At 36.1% G+C, this 16,173-nt stretch overlaps 1 protein-coding gene; it reads right to left on the bottom strand.

Annotated features, from left to right (window-relative positions):
* LOC101882252 (NLR family CARD domain-containing protein 3-like) overlaps nucleotides 1–16,173 on the bottom strand; it is a 305,138-nt gene that overhangs the window by 246,307 nt on the left and 42,658 nt on the right.

Below are 16,173 nucleotides of genomic sequence, written 5' to 3'. Positions count from 1 at the left end.
AGTGATATAAATGATACATTGGATCAAAGTCAAGATGATATTTCATCTCAAGACTTTGCGGATTTAAATGTACAAATGGATTGTTCTGACAAGGAAGATGAGGATGATGCAACATTACTGGAACCAAAAATGATGGATTTACGGCCTACTTCTGGAGGTAAGACTAAACTTTACTCAGTTCAGCAGATTAACAACTTTCTTGACTTTACAAAAGGTCTTCGCAAACCCAAAATAGAATCTTATTTTCCTGATTTAAAACTGTTTCTGCTGTCTGTTACAATGGCAATGAGAAAAGCATCTATATAAACTTGACAAACCTAAAAGATATCGTTTGAGAAAACTCATGGGTAATGTTAGAAGTACTTTAAACGGACAAAATTAAAATGAGCATGTCTTGGTTATGGAGGTTTTATTCTAATGGATTGGTATTATTGAAGGCCCTTTTTATACTTATTTTCATGGCACCTTTGAGACTCAGCTCATTAAATATTAATGGAGGTTGTGATGCTATGAAAAGGGCTAGTCTTTTTGATTATATTATGATGAAGAGTGCTGGTGTGGTTTTTCTGCAGGAAACACATACAGATGTTAACAATCAAATACAGTGGTTGAATGAATGGAAAGGGCAGGTGATTTTAAGTCATGGCACGAGTGTTAGTGCAGGAGTGGCTATATTGCTGGCACCTAATTATAAAGAACAACCCTGTAGTGTTTTTGATATAGTTTCTGGTCGCTTGTTAAGAGTTGATGTGACTATTCACGGAATTGATTTCTCCTTTGTTAACGTTTATGCACCCAATATTGGGTCAGATCGTGTCTCTTTTTTTGAAAAACTTAAAATAGCTTTAAGTCACATACCTTTTGACAGGACCATTGTACTAGCTGGTGATTTTAACTGCACTTTTAATCATACATTAGATCGAAACCACGAAGAACCTCACAGTAAATCAGCAGATGTACTTCAGTCCTTGATTATTCATCATAGCCTTGTTGATGTTTGGAGAGAATCTTTTCCCCAGACTAGACAATATACATGGATGAAAGTAAACCGCAACATGGTTTCTGGAGCTAGGTTAGATAGAATTTATGTTCAAAAAAGTAAAAGAAGCCACTTCTATAAGAGTTGTATAGTTCCTACTGCTTTATCTGATCATCACTTCATATCTACTGATATCACCACTGCAGAGAGCACTTCTAAAAATGCATATTGGAAGTTTAATAGCAGATTATTATTAGATCACAACTTTGTGCACTCTTTCACTTATTTCTGGGAGATCTGGAGAGAGAAAAAAACACAATATAAGTCCCTGAGTCAATGGTGGGACATTGGCAAAATTCAAATCAAACTGTTTTGCCAGCAGTACACTGGTTATTTTAAAAACTCTCTAGCCAATGAGATGGCACAGCTTGAGCAGGAAATTCTTCAACTTAATTTTGAAGGTGACATTGTTGATTCTGTGGAGACTTTGGAGCGTAACAAATTTCTTTTGCGGAATTTATTGAAAGAAAAAGCTCAAGAAAAACTTGTTCGTGCAAGATTTACGACTTTTAATAATATGGATGCCCCTACGTCTTTTTTTTTTCGGCATGGAGAAGAAGGTTGTAGATAAGAAGATTTTAAGCTGTTTAAAACGTCCAGATGGAAAAAGGATTATTGATGCTCATGGAATCATTTCACACGCTTTGTCCTTTTATGAGGAATTGTACAGTGCTGAACCATGCAATGAAGAAATGGCTGATGTTCTCCTTCAGGATTTACCACATTTTTCAGATCAAGAGAAATCCATGATGGATAAATTATTGACTTTTGATGAACTCTCTACAGCTGTTCAGGAGATGTCTTCGGGCAAAACTCCAGGACTAGATGGACTTAATACAGAATTTTACAAACAGTTTTGGCCGATTATTGGAGAAGATTTGTTTACTGTTTTTATAGAGAGCTTAAAAAGGGGCACACTTCCTATGAGCCTTCGCAGAGCTGTAGTCACTCTTTTACCAAAAAAAGGTGATCTTGAAGACATCAGATGCTGGCGTCCAGTCTCCCTACTAGGAGTTGATTACAAGATACTTTCAAAGTGTCTTACGAACAGAATTAAACTTTACATTTCCTCAATAGTTCATGCAGATCAATCATACTGCATTCCAAGAAGGTCTATTTTTGATAACATTTTTTTGATTCGGGACTTAATTTCTTTTGCTAAATTACACAATCTCGATGTTGGTTTTCTTTCTTTGGACCAAGAGAAAGCATTTGATCGGGTAGATCATGAATTTCTGTTTAAGTGCCTTAAGGCATTTGGTTTTGGGCCATCTATTATTGCCCATATAAGACTCTTGTACACGGACATACACAGTATGCTAAAAATTAATGGCACTTTAACAAGACCCTTCAGAGTGAGTAGAGGCATACGGCAGGGGTGTGGGCTCTCAGGAATTCTGTATGCCATTTCAATTGAACCTTTACTGATTGCACTAAGAAGTAAGTTGAGTGGTATATCAACAGTTTGCTCATCCCCCTTGGAACTAGCAACAACCAAACTCGCAGCTTATGCAGATGATGTGACTGTTATCATCAGATCAACTCAGGATGTCAAGGACCTGAGTGCTACTCTGGAGGTTTATCAAAAAGCCTCCTCCTCTCGAATTAACTGGGAAAAGTGTGCTTCCTATTTGATAGGAGAATGGGACGATAGAGACCACCCAGTACTCCCCCAGAACTGTTTGTGGAGTCGGGAAGGGTTTAAAGTGCTAGGTGTTTTTCTTGGGACTGATCATTATATTCAGAGGAACTGGGATGGTATTTTTGAAAAAGTTGTTGGACGTTTGCAAAGGTGGAAATGGATTCTCCCACAATTATCTTATAGAGGAAGAGTGCTTATAATTAACAACTTGGCAGCTTCTATGTTGTGGCACCGCTTAAATGTACTTGAACCACCAAAAGACTTGCTGCAGCGACTACAGAAGATTTTTATAGATTTTTTTTGGGATGGATACCATTGGCTTCCCCCTGCAATCCTTTACTTGCCAGTTAATGAGGGGGGCCAAGGAGTAATTGATTTGGTAGCTAAGGTTAAAGCTATGAGGCTAAATGCAGTCCAAAACCTACTCTACTCTGTAGATGCTAGACCTTGGGTGTCTTTTGGTCGGGCTCTGCTCAGGTCTTTTGGTGGTTTTGGCCTTGATAGACATCTGTTTCTGTTGTCTTCTTATGATGGACATTTTTCAACTGATTTAAAATTTTATGCTTCTGTGCTAAACATTTGGAAAGGGTTTAAACTGATTAGACATGAAAACAATCATTTTGGTCTTGAAGAACCACTTTTTAATAACTCACTTTTAGAAGTAAATGTTTGCACATACAATACAATTGTTAAAACTTTTATGTAGAAGAAATTGATCAAAGTTTCTGACTTGATAAATACTTCAACTAAAACTTGGAAGTCAGAGGTTGACATTTGCAGTCAGGCCGGCTTCAGATCTGTTAGAATGGTAAAGCAGCTCATTGGTGGGGTGAAAGCCGCTTTTCCCTCTACACTTCTTCTGTTTGTCAACTGTTTCTTGTCTGGAGGTCCTTCTAAAGTACCTTTTCCTAAGTTATTTGTGTCTCCCAAGTGCTGTGTTGACGATGATTGGAAAGAAAAACTTCTGAAATTTAACAACTTACAAGAAATTGACTTTCAGGTGGCAGGAAAGAGAGATCTCTATCAGATTTGTGTTAAAATAGCTTATTTTGAGTAGATCAAAGACAGAGCTGATACAAAGTGGAGAAGATTTTTAACCATCCCTGCTGAACTTCCTCCCTCTTGGAGGCTTTTTTATAAAGGTCCTCTGCCTAAACGATCTGGAGATTTGCAGTGGAGATTATTACATTGTGCATTGCCCACTAATTCTCACACTTCTAAATTCAACCCAAACGTTTCCCCGTCATGCAACTTTTGTTCCTTGCCGGAATCTGTTGTTCATGCTTTCACTGAGTGCTTCAGATTGGATCCATTATTCACTTTATTAAAAGTCATACTACTGAACTTAGGTTTTGTTTTTACCAAAACACTCTTTGTTTTTGGGTGTAAATACTCAAGAGTGCACAGACAAAAGTGTACGGTAGCAAATTTCACAATTGGACAAGCTAAATTAGCCATCTGGAAATCATGTAGACTAGCTGCTGAGGGGCGAAATGTAAATCTTCTTCAACTTTTCTTAGCCTTGGTGGAATCCAGAATAAGAACAGAACATCGATTCTTTCAAATGACAAATAACTTGCTTGAGTTTGAGTTCAAATGGTGTGTTAATGGGGCCTTAGTGTCAATTTGTGAGGATGGGAAAATAATATTTAATTGGTGATAAATGATTAATTTTTTGTGTAATTATTTATTTTTGTGTATAGCTTATTATTATATATATTTTTTATTTTATTTATGTATATATATTTAGATTTTTGTTTTTCCACCTCTTTTGTCTCCTGAACATGTTTCAGTGTGACTTCGTGTGAGGTGAAATGTAATTTTTGGTTTTAGATGTTTTAATAAAGTGTGTGTCAAAGTCAAGTCAAAGTCTCTCTCTCTCTCTTTCTCTCTCTCTCTCTCTCTCTCGCTATATATATATATATATATATATATATATATGTAATTATTTAATAATATATAATTATAAATATATTCTTAATAAACTTCCCAGCCACAAATATTAAAGAACACAACTTGTATTAAAACTGGGCGGGGATTAGAAAGAATACGATGCTTGTTATATAATTTAAAATGTTATTCCTCTTGTCCAATTTCTGCATGCACATTTTTTCACTCGCTACTCTGCCAGGAACTTCGCCGCTGGAGAGCACCTTTAAAAATCTCAATCTCATGGCTCATTCTTCACGAATATAAAATTAAAATAATGGCGCGTTAGGTTTATTGTGCATCCCGCGGGAGAAATGTTCTTTTAACAGTCCCGATATGTTTAATCTTTTTTTCTGTCATTTCTCTTCAGCAAATTATATTTTTTTAAAGCTGCTTGATTCTTTTAAAACCGAAAGCAGACCCCGGCAATTGGTGTTTTTCCATAAGATACGCTTTGTGAAGTTTTTATGTGTTTTTAAATAGTTTTATTCTATTCAAAGCAGCACCTATATGCCAATTTATCCTAAAAACGCGGCATAGGAGCCATGCATGTCATGTGTCACATAACTGCATTTTCTTGCAGCGCGATCAATTTCTGATCCTTTTGCATAAAGGTTTTTAATCATAAAACAGGTCATTTAATTACTTTCGATGTGCTAAAATATTTGTTAGACGAATGTTATTTTAAAAAAAAGCATATGCACATATTACAATTGTAAAATAGTCTAAAATGCATGGTCTGATCAGAAATAAAGGAAATTAGTTATATTTCATTATTTAATGCATAAAATAGGCTAGTCTTTTTATAAATTGAGTTTAATTGATTTGAAACTTTTAATTGCATTTTTACGTCCTGTAAATAATTAAAGTTGCATCAGATTGATGAAAACGAATCTTAATACCTGCAAACAGGGCCACAGTTACTTTTTTTTTCACTGACTGGCATTAATGGCAAACGCGTCAGAAAAAAACTGCTGAATCTCTGCGAATATTTGGTTAACTTATAAAACAAATGTCTGGTTTAGTGATGTTAGTTATGCATAGAAAAATGCAAAGCAAAATTCTCCTAAGCTCATTAACCCATGCACTGATGACAGCGAGGGGAATCACTGGCCCACCATTTTATTTATTAAAGGTATTATTTCATTGACCAGAACATAACCATTTATAATATAATTAATAACCTATCATCTAAAGCAGGCAACACTCTATTCAGCTAGCTATGTTCTGTGTTTTTACGTAAAAATATATTCGTTTTGGCGAATGCTTGGAGCGTAATATAGATATTTTAAATAACACATTTAGTTCAGTTCAAAAGTTGTTGTGCATAGAAACATTCATTTTCATAAGGCCCCATATTTAATGCGGTTTCGTTTTTAAACGCATAGGTTTTGTTAAGCCATCTGTCCTATTTTTGGATTTGTATTCATGTTTATGAAAAACACTTAAGAGTGGAGACCCCTTCCCCCTATTCATAACCAAAAGCTTGTCTGTTAGGTGTTAATGGGCATCAGTGAGGCTGAAATCATGTCGCGTTTTCACTTTCGGGCTAGTAGCTTGCAGCATGTCACGCAAACCCTGCCCCCAGAACGTCCCCGGAATTAGATGTTGCATATTGTATCTGTGATCTTAAGGAAAGTGTTATAGTAATAAAACAGCATATATTTCGTTGCGCTCAGCAGCTTTTCACTAATAAAGCTCTTCATGTAAATTTCATTTTTCAATTTTAGCGCGTCATATAAAAACATCAATGCTTGTTTGGGGACACAGAACACACTTAATTTTGTAGTTTCCCCTGATCCGTTTTTAAAGTGGCACTGCACATTTGGTTAACAGAAAAAAGGTCGCAGTTCATGCGTTCACTCACCCCAAAAATGCTCTGTTTGCATGATTTGATTGTTATCATCGTATCCAAATAAATAAATAATAAATAAATAATATTTTAAACCTTCTCTGGTGTTTACTGTTTTTAGAGAATATATAAAATCTTTTTTTTAACAAAGCCTTTGTAAAATGGCTTTGTTTAATATGGCTTCAAAGGTTTCATTTATGTAGGCTATAAAGGCCTACCTTGTTGCTTTTGCTTGTTTTATAATGGTTTATTTATTTAATGCGATTTTATTATATCCGATATTTGTAATTCTTTATATATTTCAATATGGCTTAGGCTATTTTATAAAGATATGACACTTGTTTTGAGTCTACAAAAGGGTACACGTAAAGTTTTATGTCTTTCTGTTGTATTCATATTGTGTATTATCTGCAAAATAAATAACAAAAAGAAAGAAGCTGCTCGCAGCTTACCAGAGCTGTGAAGGGAGCGCTCATTTGCTCAATCTCTCACACACACATATGCAGGCATATAAACACGCACAAACACACCGTTTAAACTTGACAAAAACTCTCGAAAACCTTTAGTCTGCTGTGTCTTTAATATGGTGTAAAGATTATTATGCGTTATTGAAACATCCAGGGGGACGCAGCAAAGTCACTTATAAATTAAAATTGTATTATTTTATGCAACAGCCTTACATTTAAAACGGAAACATAACGGCGATTATAATCAAAAAGACCTCTCAACCCATAAGGCTAGATGTTTTCTTTCCCTTATTTATTAATTTATTTGTTCATGTGTTTGGCGCATGTAACTCGTGTGCCTTCGGAAAACTAGTGTAATGACGGCAAGCCATCTTTCCCAGACTCGGGGCAAAGTCCGCCTCTCCTTTCACTTCGCCCCCCAAAGCCCCAGCTGGCCCTCCTGGCATCCTCTGCGTAAAACATATGCTGGATAAGTTGACGGTTCATTTCGCTGTGGCAATTACAGACTTATAAAGGGACTAAGCCGAAAAGAAAATGAATGAAAGAATGAATTAATAATAATAATAATAATAATAAAATAAGGTAATGATCTTTACACAGATGCCGCGTACGTGGCATTTTTTATTTTTAGAGATGGTTCATTTGAATTGCCTCTGCCACTTCCCCCACCTCAAACCTGAAAGTTGCAGAGAGAACTATAGCCTATTTACACCTTAGCCTCAATAGCAACAGTTCATAGCCCATTTACACCAAGACAGCGCAAGTTTAGCGGAAGAATGTCAAATCAGAATCACGCATATGAAGCACACCAGCTACTACTATCATGAAACTATTAAAATGGCATTGGCATAACTTTATTTATTTTCAGCAGCTTTTTTTCGCTCAACAGAAATGCGGCGTTGGGAAGCATTTAATAAATAAAAGCAGGGTTAATAGTGACGTGATTCAAATGATGGATCTGCGACAGAGAAACTATAGGGGTTTTGGGAAACACTCACTACTATATCCTCCCCCCCAAACTATGCATATTCAGCGCAAGTTACTGTACGGCTTTGTTTGGGAAAGCACAGGTCCGCTGGTGCCGCGCGCCTCTTTCTCTGGGCCGAAGCGAGATGATTTTAAAAATATTAAAGATATAGATTAATTAATTATTCAGCAAAATTGACATTTATTTCATATTTCCCTATGCATTTCATCTGATAGGCTAATCTTTATAGCTTAATTAAACACATATTGTCAAAACCCACACGTGTATGAAAATGAAAATGGCATTTGTTATTATTAGACTCCGATTTGTTATTTGTTGCCTAGGCTATTTTCACATTTGAGGTGCTTTATTGGCATGACAAATAACTGTACATTCGTATTGCCAAAGCAGTGCAGCGTCACTGCGTACAAAGACAGTGCAAAAAGGGCAGTAGTGCAAACAATTATGGATATAACATATAATAAAGAAAATAAAATAAAAAAATTGAATAATAAAAATAAAAATAGAATCATGATAAAGGTAATGATAGTAGCCTATTATCAAAAGTAAGTCCACAAATAAAGAGTTCGAGTATTTGTGAGTTGGAGACATTGGAGTTAGTTGAACGCACAACGCGCTCTGTGCTGGACTTTACACCTGCTTTGATCTGGTGCAGGCATAAATGCGCATGCGGTGGAGGCGCACTCTAAACTCACACTGGAGAAAACTGGACTAGTGGATATCACAAAGACACGCAGTTTAATTTATTTCATGTTTTGCTTAACTAATTCTTTGAATAAAACTATTGAGCAATAAAGGGGAAAAACGCAGAAGAAATTTCCCATTACATTAATTTTAGCACAGCTGCCATTCATTTTCACATTAGTTTTTGAGTTAGGGATTAATATTAAAGTAGCCTATAGTAAAAATGTCTATACTATAAATAATATTATAATTTATTATATCCATTATTATTATTATTATTTTAATTATTATTATTAAGCTATACTATTGACAAAACGCAGAACAAAATATTTGCTTTCATTTTGGCATAGCTAAAGCACACGTTTACAGTTATGTAAAAAAAACATCCCCTTCTACAGCAGCAGTCAATTTAGGACACTTAAAAATGTCTTTTGCGTTTAAAGATGATCGACCTGCGAAGTTATGTTTACAGTGTTGTAAAAGAAAAAGGTAGGCTATTTAGTGCGTGTGGATTTACCGCGGATCCACCTCTTGCGCTGCAGGCTGAATAATATAGACATGGCTTTCTGTTTGGCTACACTAATGCCTAAAAATGTAACTAAGTAACACATTAATTTTAGTAACTATTTTTAAATGGCATTTAACATTTAAATTTATTTTTTTATTTAATGTAACATTTAAATATAATTTAATTTAAAACATTTATTTTTTCCTCGCTGATTTTGGTTGAGTAATAAAGCGTGATGACTCAGATATGATCTAGTTTAGCTTGCATGTGTGGGCATATTTTGACGTCTTTACCTAAAACTTTACACATTTATAATATTTAAAATAAGACGGAAAGAAAAAAGGAGACTAACATATTTTAAACCACTTTGTTTGGTGCTTAAACATTATCTTTCTACATTAACGGTATCGTTGCCTTCATTAATAAAATCTGTAATAGCAAAACTGCATATTATTATTACTATAAAAAGTAGGACTATATCGGTAATGCAAAGTAATGAATGAATAAATAGCCTAAATAAAAGGAACAAGAAAGGACCAAATTCAGTCGTCAAGTGCAATGGGATTGCGCCCTTGCGCCCTCATGATATCCTGCCGCCGGGCCTGCTATAGCGAAACTTTATTGTTTGAGAAGAAACAAAAGCGAAAACTGTGGATGAAAACCTTGCTGGGAAGATGGGGATAACATGAATTTTCTGTTCTTCAACGAGAAAAAAAAAAATCGCAGACAGGACACAATGACGCCGTTTATTATACAACGCAGGTCGTGTTTACGATCATTAATATTAACAATTAACATTAATATCATATCAATAACTCCTCTTGCTTTAGACTTTACCTTTTAGAGCTTGCTCTTGTTGGCGCAATATAAGTTTATTGCATGTATAGGGTACGAATCAGATTATGAAGAATGATTAAGAGCATGCTTTTCCTTCATTGCATCCTTTCCGTAAGGTGTTTTATTTATTTTTTTATTTAATTTATTTATTTATAATTTTTTAAAATAATGATGACAATATTCACTGTCTAAACATTCCTCGGTATACTACCAACAAATTACGCCCCTGTACCCAAGTAGCCTACCTAAGTTAATTTACATTTCATGTAAAAATTAAGAAATAAAAAAAAGACCAAAGTATTTTGCTTAATATTCGCACAAACGAACATGTTTGTTTTTTAACTTTCGTTGATAAAACAACACAGCCTAGGCTAGTTAAATATTAAATAACTTTAACTGCTTGTAACAGCAAACGTTACATTTTAGAAACCTCTCAAATACTAATCAATAATAATATAAATAGTAACGAAGAACAAAAATATTAGCCTATAGGCTTGTAACAACATAAGTCAGATGTTGGAAAAAAAAAAACTGCGTCTCTCCGCCTTTTTTTCTATTCATATTTTAAATTATTTGCCAGAAAAACTAACATGTTGACTTTGTTCGGTTTAAGCGGAGACTTATTTGAGATTACAATGTTTCCAGCAGCACTGAGACTGTGTGCCTGTAGCCCATACAGATACTTTTTCGCAACCGTGGCAAAGAGAGTATCTTGCTCCGCCGCCTGCATTTCTCGGAAACCAGTACTACATTGTGGATCGGCGCGTTCTCAACTACCAAATATGCTGCTCCATTTCTCATCAACGTCTACTATTTATCAGTTTCTCTTTTGTATTTGCCCATTTTTGAAAAGGCCTCTCTACCATACCTGGCTGACTAGCTGGGCATTTGCGTTCAGTAGATGACACCGGAGCTGGCTCTCATGTCATGGCTGGGTGACATTACCACAGATGGCTATGGAGGTTCGACGTGTTTGTCCATTTAACACTTATTTTTCTAAACAAGCCCTACAAATAGCTTCATCCTAATTATTGATTCGCCTTACTCGTTCGCCACGAATCCAAAATGTTTCCAGATTGGAGATGTAATATAAGTTTTCCAGCAAGGTTCATGGCTGAACTTGATCTTGCTGTATCACGTCTAAGTTAACATTATGTTCATAAATGTATAGGCTATTTGGCAACAAAACAGAAAATGTGTGTTCTAGAGTGATTGTCGTCACGGTGACCGTCACAGCCCTTACATATGACATTGCATACATTTGCATACATGTTTTAAGCTATAAAATGAAAGCGCAACGGCAAAACTTAAAGCGCGCTGAGCAAGCATAAGCAGAGCGTAAAACACTGGCGGCAGTCAGTAAACCATTAATCAGATGCCCCGTATGCAGCCAAACTTTAAAAATGTATGAAGCATATTTTAATCGTTTAACTGATACCATTCATCGGTTACAAACGCACCCTTTCGGTTATTGCTTAATCAGTTATTTTGAGCATCCCCAACTAAACCGCATGTGCAAGCTCTATTTTTTTTCTCTCACGGCCGCACGCCGGAGATCCGGCATGGTGCCGGAATACTTTAAGCCCTGGTAAGATCATGTTTATCACTAAGAAAACTACATCAAAATTATATTTTGATTGAACACATCTGATCACACAAGGTACGCACAGAAAAGTCTGTTTAGTGTTGTGAAAAGGCAAAGCTGAATATCTGTGGTTAAACTGCCACCCAGCGGTCAAAAGCTGCTGGCGCATCAAGTACCGCCGTCGCCGCGGTATGAATGGCGGCATAAGGAACACATTGAAATAGTAACATCTGTAGTATAAACATTTTGTAAACTCTGTATTATAACAGTTGAAAAGTCTTCTTAAATGAGTTCAAGGGTGAAGAGCCCAACTAAACCAGCCCCTCACTCCATTACGGTGACACAAAAAACACCTTAATTTCTGTTGGATCTCAATGAGAATAGTATGGAAGTCAAATCAGTCAGTAATAAGTGTGTGTCTGCTGTTGTTTGTGGAGTTGTTTAATGATCCTCTGCTGAGACTGAAGCTGTTTTATTTTACTTAATTTTATTTAATGTTGTAACTCAAGTCACTGTTTGTGTTTCTTGTTTATTTTCTTCAGTAATTGTAATTATTAACAGCAGGTGTTCATCAGTGTCTGAATTCACTCATTAGTGTTCATTAAAACTGTCAGGTGAACTATATTAGTGAACTAATGTATGAAATAGTGAACAAGGACACAATGTGTGATTTCAAACACAGACTTCAAAACATCGAATCTGAACTCTGTTAGCTCACAGTTTTCTGCAGTTGGTTACTTTCTCGAAAACAAAAATGTAACAACTGAAGCTCCAATAATTAATGACTTTATAACAGGTTTAAAACCACTGTCTACAAGGAGAATGTGTGATCTATGACAGAACTCAAAAACACCCAGACATCAACAATTAGTCTTTGAATCTCAATGATGGTGACAAACAAAAAAATAAAAATCAAGTAAAAAAACACTCTACTGAAATATCACCTCCCAAAAACAACACAAAATAAAGGAAAAGAAAGAGATTGTAAGAACATAAAGCTGCATAATTTATTCATGCTGCAATGCATGCTGGGAGCTTTGTACTATGCTGGCACCCAGCATGCATTGCGGCATGAACTATGCAGCTTTTTTTTTTTAGCAACCACGGTTGAGGTTCATATCCTGATTCTTGATGTCTGTGTTTCATGTAAGCAAGCTGGAGCTTGAATGTTTAGTGCATGAAACTTTAATTATTAATTGCATCCTAATTGCTTGTTTAATCTTCTATGAAGAGCAGCAAACTGCCAGTAGTATTGTCCCATGCAGATTTAATGCAATTATGTTCGCATATTTTTATGAATCAACTTAATAAACACCTGAAATTAAATCTATAACAATTAAGCACAAACAGTATAGTTTCTCTTGACCATTCTTACTATAACTGATGAGTTTAAGAAACACAGCTATAACAGTCAGAGAAACATTAGGATATAAAAGTAAAGCTTCAAGAGCTCAAATAAGCAGCCTCTGATCTCTATGATGGTGAGGTCAAATGAAATATTTTTAATAAAAAAATATAAACCTCTGTTCAGTGTCAAATATTCTTACAGAAATGAAGTCAAACTGTAATCAGTGAAGCTGCTTATACTATTATTTAATGGAGTTGTTTAATCCTCTGTTTTAATTCAGTTGGTTTGGTGTGAGGCTGTGTCTGTAGTTTTTTTTTCTTCCTTCAATTTCTTATTCCTTCAGTGATTGTGCTTGTTAACAGCAGGTGTTCAACAGCAGGTGTCTGAATTCACTTATTTGTGGTCATTCACTCTGTCTAGTGGACTAAACTAATTAACCAATTTAAGGGCCAGGTGAATGAGGGTGTGGCGAGATTTCAGACACTCTGATTAGTTTCTCAAATACAAGGGTTTTCTACAAAGGTAGATACTTTACTCTGTGTGACAAGGAGGCAAATCAGCTTCTAACGCCGAGAGGGTTATTTTACCTTTATCTAACTCTAGAATTTTAACACTTTACTCTGAATTACCACAACACTTGAAATTTAACACCAATGAATTTGCTGTGTAAACGTTATTTATACTTACACTATACGTACAGAAAAGTACACCGTTATTTCACTGTACTTACGCGGTAATTTTCGTGATGAACATCTGGTTGTTACCCCCTTTTTACCCAAGCATTACGGTTTGTTCCCTTATACCTACACATACGTTCATTATACTTACACAGTACGTACAGAAAAGTACACTGTAATTTCACTGTACTTACGCGGTACTTTGCGGGTTGTAAAAGAAAGCGTTACCGGAATTTTAAAGAAGAAAAACATCTTTATTCTTCACTGCAGCAATGGTGGGATTGTGGCAAGATTCACATTAAACAATTATGCCAAGAATACACTTTTAATGTCACTAAAGGAGTTCCTGAATCCATGAAGAAACTAGAGGATGAACTAACAGACCTGTTTAACACAACAGCAGCTGCAAGCAGTGATCAATCTGAAACCCGGAAATCAAACAGAGATTTGCTGGCTGATCTTTGAGGAGTAAAAGCACAAAGAGCATTCATTCATTCAGGTTTAATAAACATTACACAAATGGATGCTCCTTCTAAGCTTTTTTAGTCTAGAACAGAAAATTGGCCAAAGTGGAATTATTCATTCACTAAACAATAATGCAGGAGAGGAACTTTATAATCCAGTGACATACGTAAACATGCTGTTCACTTTTATTCAGAATTATACAGATCATATAGAAGTTAAAGATCTCCCAAACACTGATGAAGACTCTAATGCCATGCTTGAGCTCTCAATGTCACAGAATGAATTACACACAGCGGTAATGAGTATGGGAAGTGGAAAGACTCCAGCTATTGATGAATCCCAGTAGATTTCTGTAAATCTTTGTGGTCTGTGATAGGTGATGATGTTCTTTTGGTTCTTTATGACAGTTTAAATAAAGGTTTACTCCCATTAAACTGCAGAAGAGCTGTAATTACTGTGTTACCAATAAAGGAGACTTGCAAAGAAGAAGCAACTGGAGACCAGCATCACTTTACTGCACCCATTATAAAATACTGTCAAAGGCATCAGCTACACGATTGAGTAAGGTAATAGGTCAAGTAATAAACCAAGATCAACATTTTTGTATAGAGAATAGATCAATATTTGACAATATTTATTTGGTTAGAGATGTTTTAGAAGTAATTGGGTATTAATTGTGGACTGATCTCTTTAGAGCAAGAGAAAGCGTTTGACCGTATACAACATATTTAATAAAGCTTTTAGAAATGTTTGCTTTGAGCCCAGCTTCTGTAAATATGATCAATGTTTTGTACAGAGACATTCAAAGTGTATTAAAAGTCGACGGTGGTCTGAGTGCTGCTTTTACAGTACAGAGAGGAGTTAGACAGGGATGTGCTGTGTCGGGGATGTTGTACACACTGCCTATCCAACCTGTGCTGAATAAACTAAGCTCTGAGATAAAGGGTGTGTGTGTTCCTCATTGTGACGTTTCTCTGCATCTTTCTGCTTATGCTGATGATGTTGTTGTTTCATATCGAATGTGGAAGATATTCAGAAACTGGATTTTATTGTAAGTGATTTTCAGAAGATCTCCTCTGCTAAAGTCAACTGGGGAAAGAGTGAAGCCCTGCTTGTGGGTAGCTGGAGCGGTGTCCCTCCCAAGTTACCTGGAGGTTTGACATGGAAGAAAGGAGGCTTGAAATACCTCTGGTGAAGATGACTGTGTTCAGAAGAACTGGAATGGCACGCTTGAGAAAATACAAAGACTTCTACAACAATGGAAATGGTTACTTCCCCAGTTATTGTATAGAGGCCGCACACTTATAGTTAACAGCTTGGTGGATCCTCTATATGGCACAAGCTGGCGTGTGGAGACCCCCCTATTGGTTTACTACAGAATCTTCAAAGAGAGATGGTCAATTTGTTCTGGGACAACCTACATTGAATCCCTCAAAGTGTTCTTTTCTCACCAAGAGATGAAGGAGGTCAAGGCTTGGTTGATCTTGTGAGTAGAGGAGCAGCGTATAGACTGCAGGTCATCCAGAGACTATTGTTTGGGCCCAAGAGTCTTGAAGAGCCAATGGTTTTTGTCAGGAGATGATACTCCAGGATTGATGGACATATTAGTATCCAAAACAATGTCACAATTGAGAGACATTGTTGACAAAGCAGGCAGTGGACCGAGTGAATCTTGCTAAATGTATGGGAATAGGATCAGTAAGGTTTGCACAGGAACTCTGAGATAAACTGAGTGTGATGTTAAATGAAAAACACTGCTGGAGAGTTCTAGTTGGGATCTTTTTATCCCAGATGACGAGGAGTTTTCCCTGATATCAGAATTGAAGCTGTTGTTGGAGATGTTGGGGATAATAGTCCATCGCTGTGTTTTAATGAAAGTGCTGATGTTAGTTCAGCCGAAGGTGAAATATTTGACAGAGATATTGTGGAAATAAATAACGAGCACATTTTAAAAGACAGAACTGACACGGTATGGAGAAACACACTGGCAGTAGAAGAAGTCATGAAAGCAGAATGGAGAATGATCAATAAACAGCATTGATGAGAAGAGGAGGACACTTGCAGTGGAGAATATTACATGCTGCTGTAGCTGTGAACACAAATGAGCCCTAATATCAGTGAGACGTGTCCATTTTGTCCAGAGAGAGAAACT

The sequence above is a fragment of the Danio rerio genome, chromosome 4, assembly GCF_049306965.1.
Source record: "Danio rerio strain Tuebingen ecotype United States chromosome 4, GRCz12tu, whole genome shotgun sequence".
NCBI classification, from domain to species: domain Eukaryota; kingdom Metazoa; phylum Chordata; class Actinopteri; order Cypriniformes; family Danionidae; genus Danio; species Danio rerio.
This window is presented reverse-complemented; position numbering and strand designations above follow the sequence as displayed.